The sequence below is a fragment of the Dipodomys merriami genome, unplaced genomic scaffold (genome assembly GCF_024711535.1).
Source record: "Dipodomys merriami isolate MVZ:Mamm:240054 unplaced genomic scaffold, mDipMer1.0.p SCAF_925, whole genome shotgun sequence".
NCBI classification, from domain to species: Eukaryota; Metazoa; Chordata; class Mammalia; order Rodentia; family Heteromyidae; genus Dipodomys; species Dipodomys merriami.
The window spans coordinates 166,390-175,813 of NW_027206541.1; the positions used below are offsets into that span (position 1 = coordinate 166,390).

The window sequence follows — 9,424 nt, forward strand, 5'->3', positions numbered from 1 at the left end:
AGCAATATGATTTTTTGTGAAATCCTGCATCAAGCAATGTATTTCTTTCACTAGAAGGGAAGCCTCTGTCAAACAATTAATAATAGGTTTTTCTCCTCCTGGCATGCATCTGTAGTTATATTATCTTCATATATTTCATGATCTGTGTATGACAAAGACTACCGTGAAAGTAAAAACACCCTTCTCAGCGCTTAGCATTTGTATACCATTCCTAGATATGAAGGTGTTTAAATGTTACTGAAATTGCTTTGGAATAAATAATGTTCACCCTGACTATCTTGAGAAAGAAGAATAGGTCTCTCAGCACTTTAGGTAAGACCCTCATGGGAAGAAACAAAAGGAAAAGTGGGGAACAAGTCAACACATACAATCAAATGAAACAAAACAAGACAAGAAAACACAAACTAATTCAGTACTCAAGAACCTGCAGGAAATGCAAAGATTTTTTTAAAAATCAGCTATGACAAGCTTATGAGAATCCTGACTACATGGGAGTGCACTGATGTGAGAACAGTGGCTAATGCCCAGACTAGACAGAGAAAACTGTACAGAATACCATGCAGTTGTTATTCTAAATTCCAGGAAGAATAACATAAAGTGGACTGAGGCCAAGATCATACACAAGTAGGATGCCAGTTTCTATCTGAATAATTATCAGGATAATTTAGGGCTGGGCACATGATAAAGTGGTAAGAACACTCATTTAGGTGGCACAAGACACTGAATTCAAACTGTAATATTAGAGGTATTAAAGAAAAAAGCTATGATTTTAAAGAAGTGGAATAATTGTAACACTTGAGTATTTTAGTGGAGAAAAATCCATTAGAGAGAGAGAATGAACCCACATTCCAATGCTACTTTAGTGATAATGGTTAGTGATACTTCAGACAAAACAGAGTTACCTTGCAAATGAGCATCGATGTGCATTTGGGTGATGGAAATACTCTACTTACACAGGTGTAAATTAAATAGATTTTTTGGGTAGATAGTAGTTCTTGAACTAAGAGCCTGGGTGATGTCCCTGAGCTTTAACTCTCAAGGCTCCCTCTCTATTACTTTGAGCCACAGTTCCAATTCTTATTTTCTGTTGGTTGTTTGGAGATAAGAGCCTCATGGACTTTCCTGCCCAGGATGGCTTTAAATCATGTTCATCAGATCTCTAACCAGGATTCCAGGCATGAACCATTGATGTTTTTAATAATTTAGTAAAGTGTATAGTTACAGAAGTTATAAATTATCATTGTAACCTGTGTAATATATGTATGTATGTATATATCAATACATATGGATAGAAATAGTTTAACATATTTTTGTATCTACAGTACATATATGAACTCATCCTTCATTATAAAATAAAATGGAAACAAAAGTTAATGAGGAGCAAAACAAAGGGAATTATTACAAGTTTCTTTTTTTGAATGAAATATGTATCAGTTTGGAAAAAAACATCTCTACTTTAACAAAATGGATAATTGCTATTAATTCCAATCAATCTATTTGCCCATATTGTGCATCCTCACACATGAGTGTCAAAATCAAATCACAATTTTTTGTCTGTATTTAACTCACCTGTTATAATTTAGGGGATAGATGAAGTAATCAAATAAAGATTAAAATAATAGTAAGTGCGGCTATGAGTTAGAGCTGAAAAAGATTTTAAATATGATAATAGCTAATTTAAATATATATTTCTTACTTTTACTCTGTTGTTATTTCTCTCATTCCCACATTAGGAAAGTACATAGAAGGTTCTCACTAAATTTATGTAAGTATTAATAATATATTGAAAGAATATGGGCATATTGTGGTTTTAGCTTATTGAGACATGTATGGGAGAGTGTGTTTTTAAGAACTTGCAATACGTTTTGATGGAGATGAAAGAAGGATGTGCTTATTCTAGAAAACTGGCTACAGGATTGCTCCCAGAAAGATAGTGATGAATTCTTCCAAAAGGTTACAGTAAAATCACTTTCACCACCTTGTTAAATTACTGCACTATTCACCACAACCAAGTTATGGAAACAGCCAAGATGCCTTTTGGCAGAGGGATGGTTGGAGAAATTGTGTCATATATACACAATTGGATTGCACCTATCCATTATGAGCACTGTTACATTATTTGCAAAGAAAGGGATAGATCTAAAAATATGTTAAGTAAACGAAGTCAGAGCCAGACACACAAAGGACCCATGTTCTGTTGCATATTTGGAAGCCAGAATTTTATGCAAGTTAAACAACAGTATTAACCAAAGTTTTCATTTTTCAGAGCAGTATTTAAAAGGTGTAATTTCTTATAAAATTGAACTTTTATTCTAACAAAATGAATACCAGGAAACTATCACTTGGAATATGTGAGGGGAAGTCAAAGGGAAGGAATAAAGCTAGTTATAGAGTAAATTGAAGACATTATATTTCAATGAAATAATATGAAACTAGAAAAAATTAAAGTGGGGTGAGGTTTGGAAGGGTAGGGAAAAGTTATATAAACATCCATTATACTTTAGAAACTCATTTATTGAATGGAAATAACCATGTACACCTAGTTAAGATAATAAAAATATGATTAAAAACAATGGAGATATTTGATCTTAAACCGTTATCTCTTAAACCATGAGTCAATATAATAGTTTCCTCCTCAGAAATTTTCTTTGCAGGTATTTTCCTCATAGTGACAGGAAGGTGATCAATGCAATGAATATCAATATATCACGTTGCACATATAAAATCATGGTAAAAATGTTAGAATTCATCACATGATGAAATAACAGGTAGAATGTGCCAAATGCTAATTAATTGTTTTTCCAAGTACTTTACCTATGGTATATAATTTAATCCTCAAAATAATTGCATAAAGTGGAACTACTTACATTTTTAATTCTCAGATGATGATACTGAAGTCTTCACAGTTGGAATTACTAGTACAACATTGCACACATGGTAAGTGTTAGCCTGAGGATCATCTCCCAGTGTATCAATTAACCTCATTGTATTTTATGACTAAAATACCAGCACTTACTCTACAAATTCTAGGAAAATTTCCCAGAATTATTGTTTTCACTTTCACAATATTTCACTTTATCTTTGTTAGAAAATAGGGAACTGTAATATGAAAACTCAAAGTTCATAATCAATGCATACCCTCCCTGGTGAAAGGAACTGCTCAAGTATAATATTCTTGATTTCTAGCTCAAAATAGTAGAAATCATATTTTATCCCTTCACTCAACACTGCACTGCCTGGGGACACTATCTCTGTTTAACACTGTCTTAATGAAAGAATGACCTCCCCAATTCCTGATGGAAACATACTGCAGGTCTTATGAACCAATCATTTCCACATTGTAGCTCAACTAAGTTGTTTACCATTCGAAGTATTTTCATTGCTTTTTATACCCAACATTTTGAGAGAAAGGTACTACTTTAAAATGCTATTAAAGCAAGACTGATATAAAAAGCACCTTTGACCCCAGATAAATATTCTACTTTTCCTATACTCAAAAATGCACTCTGACCTATTATTAATGTTAGGAATGAGAGGATAAAAAAATCATAGACACCAAGACCTAAGTATGAATTAAAGACTCTTCAACTTGTGAATACTATTGGTTTAAAAAGACATGAAGGGCTGGGAAGGTGGCTTAGTGGTAGAGTGCTTGCCTTGGATGCATGAAGCCCTCGGTTTGATTCCTTAGCACCAAACAAGCATAAAGAAAAAAGCTGGAAGTGACGCTGTGGCTCAAGTGGAAGAGGGCTAGCCTTGAGCTGAAGAGCTGAGGGACAGGGCCGAGAGTTCAGGCCCCACTACTGAACCCCTTCCCCCCAAATAAAGACATCAATACTACCAATTTATTTCAAAATTTCTTTCTTTTTTTTTTTTTTTTGGTCGGTCATGGGACTTGAACTCTGGGCCTGGGCACTGTCCCTCAGCTCTTCAGCTCAAGATGAGGGCTCTACCACTTGAGCTACAGCGCCACTTCCGGTTTTCTGGTGGTTTATTGGAGATAGGAGTCTCATGGTCTCTCCTGCCCGGGCTGGCTTTGAACTACGATCCTCAGATCTCAGCCTCCTGAGTAGCTAGGATTACAGGCGTGAGCCACCAGTGCCCAGCTCATCAAAATTTCTTATGATACTGAAGATTCAATTATAAACTATTAACACTTGAAAATAACTTAATTTCATGGGAGTAGAACACAAAACACAAGATTAATCCTAATCATATTAAAAGACATTTATTTATAGTACAAATTCACTCTTATAACTACAAAGATTCTAAAAATAACTTAAGCACAGTGACACAAAAATAATTTAACTGCATCACCTACATTCAAAGGACTGTGCTAATAGAAAACAAAATTATACTAATAATTAGGTTACCCAATTCACTTATATTCTTTTATTCTATTTGTTTTAGTTTCATAAAAACAGGCTTTTCATAAAATGATCCATAAAAAAGCCTATATACCCACTTACATTTTCAGATCTTAACAATATTTATTTCAGAAATGTCTTTAGCTGTATAGTCAATGAAGTAAAATATTACTAAAATATTTAAATGGTTTTCAGAAATTGCAAGACTCACTCTGGAATGTTATTTATATTGGAAAAGATATTCAAAAAGCCTTATTTGTTAAAGTTGTGATCGTTACTCCCACAAAAGAACTATTAATGAAGAAACCTTTGTATATACAAAACAACTTCAAATGCATCCACAATCGGGAGAAGACACATTTTTTAAAATATATATCTAACAAGCATAGCCACAGTACTGATTTTCAATCAATATGATGCGATATTCAAACCTTAAAAATATGGGGTTTATTATCTTAGTGTGAATAGATACGATCTTACAAAGAAAGTTATTTTCAACAAAAATCCAGAAAGAGTTTATCCACCTTGAGTTTTACAGAAATAACCAGACAGTAATACCTATTTGGTCAAGTCGGTCAAAATCACTCCATGAATATTTCTTAAAAACATAACCAATTTAAGAAGTCAAATACATATTTTGTACTGATAGTCATCTTACAGCAATAACTTACTACATAATTATATGTGTATCTTTTTACCTAACATATATTAAGAACTGAAAATGATCACTTTTATCTTACTTATGTTGTAAATGCTTTGATTATGATGATGTTATTAACAAATAAAATGTACAGAAGGGTGGTTCCACTGAAATGACAGGACAGAAAACTGATAAATAAAGAAACATTACAACACAGTTCTTTTCAGCCTCACCCTGTTCATATTGGCAAGCAACATTTCAACAGCACACACACACACAAGCACACACACACATAAACACACATGTGTGCACATGTACACACACATAAACACGCATGCCAAATTCAGGGTTTATTGTACAAAAAAGTTCAAATAAAATATTAGTGATTAGGACAAATGATAATTTGCCTTATTACAAAATAATACATAATCCAGTCACCATGGTAGTTTCATTTTATCTGCCCCTCCACATGTGACCACTTAATTTATTTTAGGTAATTCTTTAACTAATTCATTCCTTCATTAGTTGAATAGTAATACTAGAGCTTGAACTCAGGGCCTAGCTCTGTCCCAGAATTTGTTATTTTTTTGTTTTAGTTTTCTCAAGGCTAACATTTTATTGCTTGTACCACAGCTCCATTTGTAGCTTTTGCTGGTTACTTTCAAACCTAAATCTAATGGACTTTTTTTCTTGCTCTGGTTTCAAACCACAATCATCAGATTTCGTCTATCTGATTAGCTAGGAAAAAAGACATGAGCCACCAGTGTGGCTCCTACTTTTTCCTATACTTATCTATTGCACATACTTAGATAGCAATTTAATATTGAGAGTAAAGAAGCAAGATGTATAGTGATTATATTGTTCTGTCAGAAATTCAAGTTAGTAATGTAAATTTCTTCTTAAGACCATACACAACAAATACTTAAAAAGAAATCTGATGATGATGATGTGTGTGTGTGTGTGTGTGTACTGTTGCAATATTTTTCACATATAAGCACTGTGCAGGAGTTTCCAGACATTCACAGTACTTGCGTGAATATCTGCCTTGAGCTACCAACTCATGGACAATGTCTAAGTGTCCACTCTAGGCTTCCCGATGAAGAGGGATATACTCATCCTCATCCATAGTATTCATAGGAGTGGCCTTTTTGGAAAGTATTCTCCGCACTGTAGTAAGCGGCAAGAAAAGCACTCTACCATTGAGCCAATTTCCCATCCCAAGGATTAAGATTCTTGTTTGTAATTTGGTCAAAGCTATGTCTCTTTATGTAGGCTACTCAAAATGTATTTACTAATTTCAAGTAAATACATAAATTATATTTCCATCTCTTTTAAGAAATAAAAAATAAAATTTTTGCTTTGTAAATGAATCAAAAGCATGGATTTTTTGGCTAGCTAGGTCATTGCACATCTGTATCTCTCTTCCACTCTCTCTTTCTTGAGTCTCATAGACAATATGGTTGCTCCATAATTATCCTAATTTATTTTGCTTTTATGTTTTTGTTTGCATCGTTTCACTTTCTACTCTGCCATTTCCCAAATCAGCACCACATAAACAGAACCACAGAAGTGGTTCGGTGGTTCAAGTGGTAGAGCGCTTGCCTTGATTTGAAGAGCTCAAGGACGGTGCCCAAGCCCAGAGTTCAGGCCCCACAATTAATTTTTTTTTAAAAAAAGAATCTAAATCCTTTATAATTCTAGGAACCGATCTGACTGAAATCAGTTGAATCACACTTTTCCTGCACAATGAAAGAAAAGGTCCAGGCTAGGAAAGCAGCAAGAGAAGGCAGGCAGATTGTATGTGTGACAAAACTTTGTGGAAAATGGTAGAGAGGATTACTTACTGGAGATCCACTTGCACTGGAAGCATGATGCTGAACTATTGCTTGCTCATTCTGAACTATTGCTTTGATCATTATATTCTCCAAGAAGAAAAAATGAAATTTAATTGATATCAAATGACTACTAATACATTTTGACTTCTCATTAAGCATCTTCAATCATCAATCTCACCTGAAGACAATAGATAGGCCTACTTTTTTTTTTTTTTTTGGTCCGGCCCTGGGGCCTGAACTCTGGCCTGGGCGCTGTCCCTCAGCTCTTCAGCTCAAGGCTAGCGCTTTACCACTTGAGCCACAGCACCACTTCTGGCTTTTTTCTTTTTGCTTATGTGGTGCTGAGGAATCAAACCCAGGGCCTCTGGCATACATGACAAGCGCTCTACCACTGAGGAACCTTCCCAGCCCAGGCCTACTTTTTTAGATGAAAACAAGTGTTTTGAAAAAAAACAAGAATTTAGATAGACATACAAAGGACTTTTATTTTACTACTGCATTATACATTTTTTCTAATGTTGGTTACCAATAAATAATGGATCTATTAGAAAGCTCTTAAAGCTCATATATTGAATAGTAAGTTCTCTTTCACTATATCTTGGTATTTCCAAAATCATTTACGTAGAAATACATTGTTTCCTATTTTCTCCTTCCTAGAATAAGCTGCACATGAAGACACCACTGGTCCTCATTTTCAGTCTATGCATTTGAATACGGAGGAAAATCTTTCCTCTGCTCTCTATCAATTCACTACTCTCCAGTTAGAATAATTTAAAATAGTAAAAATGGAAAAAGAGAAAATAAATCATGGTGAAAAAACATATGGCGAAAATTCACCGGATTTTTCTGACCATTTCAACCAACGTGAACTGTTGGGGAAATACATGGACACCTCATTCCCACTGGTACTCAAAGTCTCTGGTTAGGCAAGAAACGAGATGAAAACGTGAGGCAGGTATCAATTGCAAGAAAATAATGGAGAAGAATCCATGCAAATTTCTTCTTTGGGATGCTGAAATTAATCGACTTACTACAGTGCCGAGACTACTTTCCAAAAAGACTACTCATACGTATACTAGAAATGAGGTAAGTATACCCCTCTTCATCGGGAAGCCTAGAGTGGACATTTAGACATTGTCCATGAGTTGGTTGCTCAAGGAAGATATTCATGCAAGAACTCTGAATGGCTTGGCACCCCTTCACAGTGCGTATATGTGGAATAATACCAGAATGGATTCTTTCGTACTTCATCATGATGCAGATAACAATCCCCAAACTAAAGGCCTCTTGACCCCCTTGAATATTGTTGCTGGGGATAGAAATAGCAAAGATATGTTGTATCTCCTTCTGTTGAACCATGATATCAAACCAGGTCTGAAAAACAACTTGGAAGAAACCTCATCTGATATTGCCAAAAGGATAAATATGTATCACTACCTCTTTGAAGTTGTGGAAGGCTGTACAAATTGTTCTCCTACATAGTAATGGTTTGATTAAGTTTCTTAAATTTCAAAAGTGCCAGTCCATCCTCTGTGGCCCTACAAAATATTTTCATAATACAAAACAGAAGCAATATCTTAATTTAAAAATTTATGGATTCCATGGTATTCTTCCACGTGAATTGCCTGACTTTGATGTGAAAATATATTCAAGAGTTGTTCGTATGCATTTATAATGATTTCTGCAGAGTTTGTTATTTTTTTAATTTTATCATATCTGTTGAAAAGAATAGTATAGTAATTAAAGATATACCTGGTGCTTGTATGAAAAAAGTATCTAAGTTTGTATAAAGTCCCTAATCTATTTCATTGTCTTCTAGATATAATACTTTGAAGTCTACATTGTTTTATAATACATAGGTTCATTAATAAATGTGTCCTTTCAGATTACATTCCATATAGAAAAAGTTTAAGATTCCTTTTTTCCTAGGTCCTTATATTATTTTATTTCTTTGGGATAAAATGATAATATTATGTAATTTCAAGTATTGTAAACGTTATGCTATCTAAGGGCCTATCGAAGGTGAAGATTTAATACACTGATGTCAAACTAACCTTTAATTCTATGAATTACAGGTTTTGTTACACTTGTATTTTTGTAATCAACTTTTTAATAACTGTTTTTCACTTCTTGCATTTGAAGAATGAAAAAATATGTAATACTTTACAAATTTTCATACCATCCTTGTGCAAGTGCCATCTTAATCTCTGTATTGTTGTAATTTGTGTAAACCTGCTGCTGAAGCATGGAGTATCCTCTTAATTTAAGTAGTTAACGATGCAATCTTTATACAGGCATATATCCTTGGTTGCCTATTTGCAACAAGGAACCCTTATTGTTACTAAAAATGCTATTGATCTTATTTCTCTAAATTTCTGTGTATAGTGGAAAAAACTTATATTGTTTGGTTGATTGCTCACATTTGCAATTTTTTGTCAATGACTATTTTGTCGTTTTCATTTTAAATTTGATAATATTTTGAAGCTTTTATAGATAAGTCCAAAGGTAATGGCTTTTCAAGTACTTATTTATCAACTGAGTTAGCTTTGTGGAGCTAATGTATTGAAAGTAATCCTTGCTTA

At 33.9% G+C, this 9,424-nt stretch overlaps 1 pseudogene; it reads right to left on the bottom strand.

Annotated features, from left to right (window-relative positions):
• Positions 1 to 8,989: 8,989 nt before the first annotated feature.
• Positions 8,990 to 9,089, bottom strand: LOC138821670 (U6 spliceosomal RNA; annotated as a pseudogene).
• Positions 9,090 to 9,424: the final 335 nt, after the last annotated feature.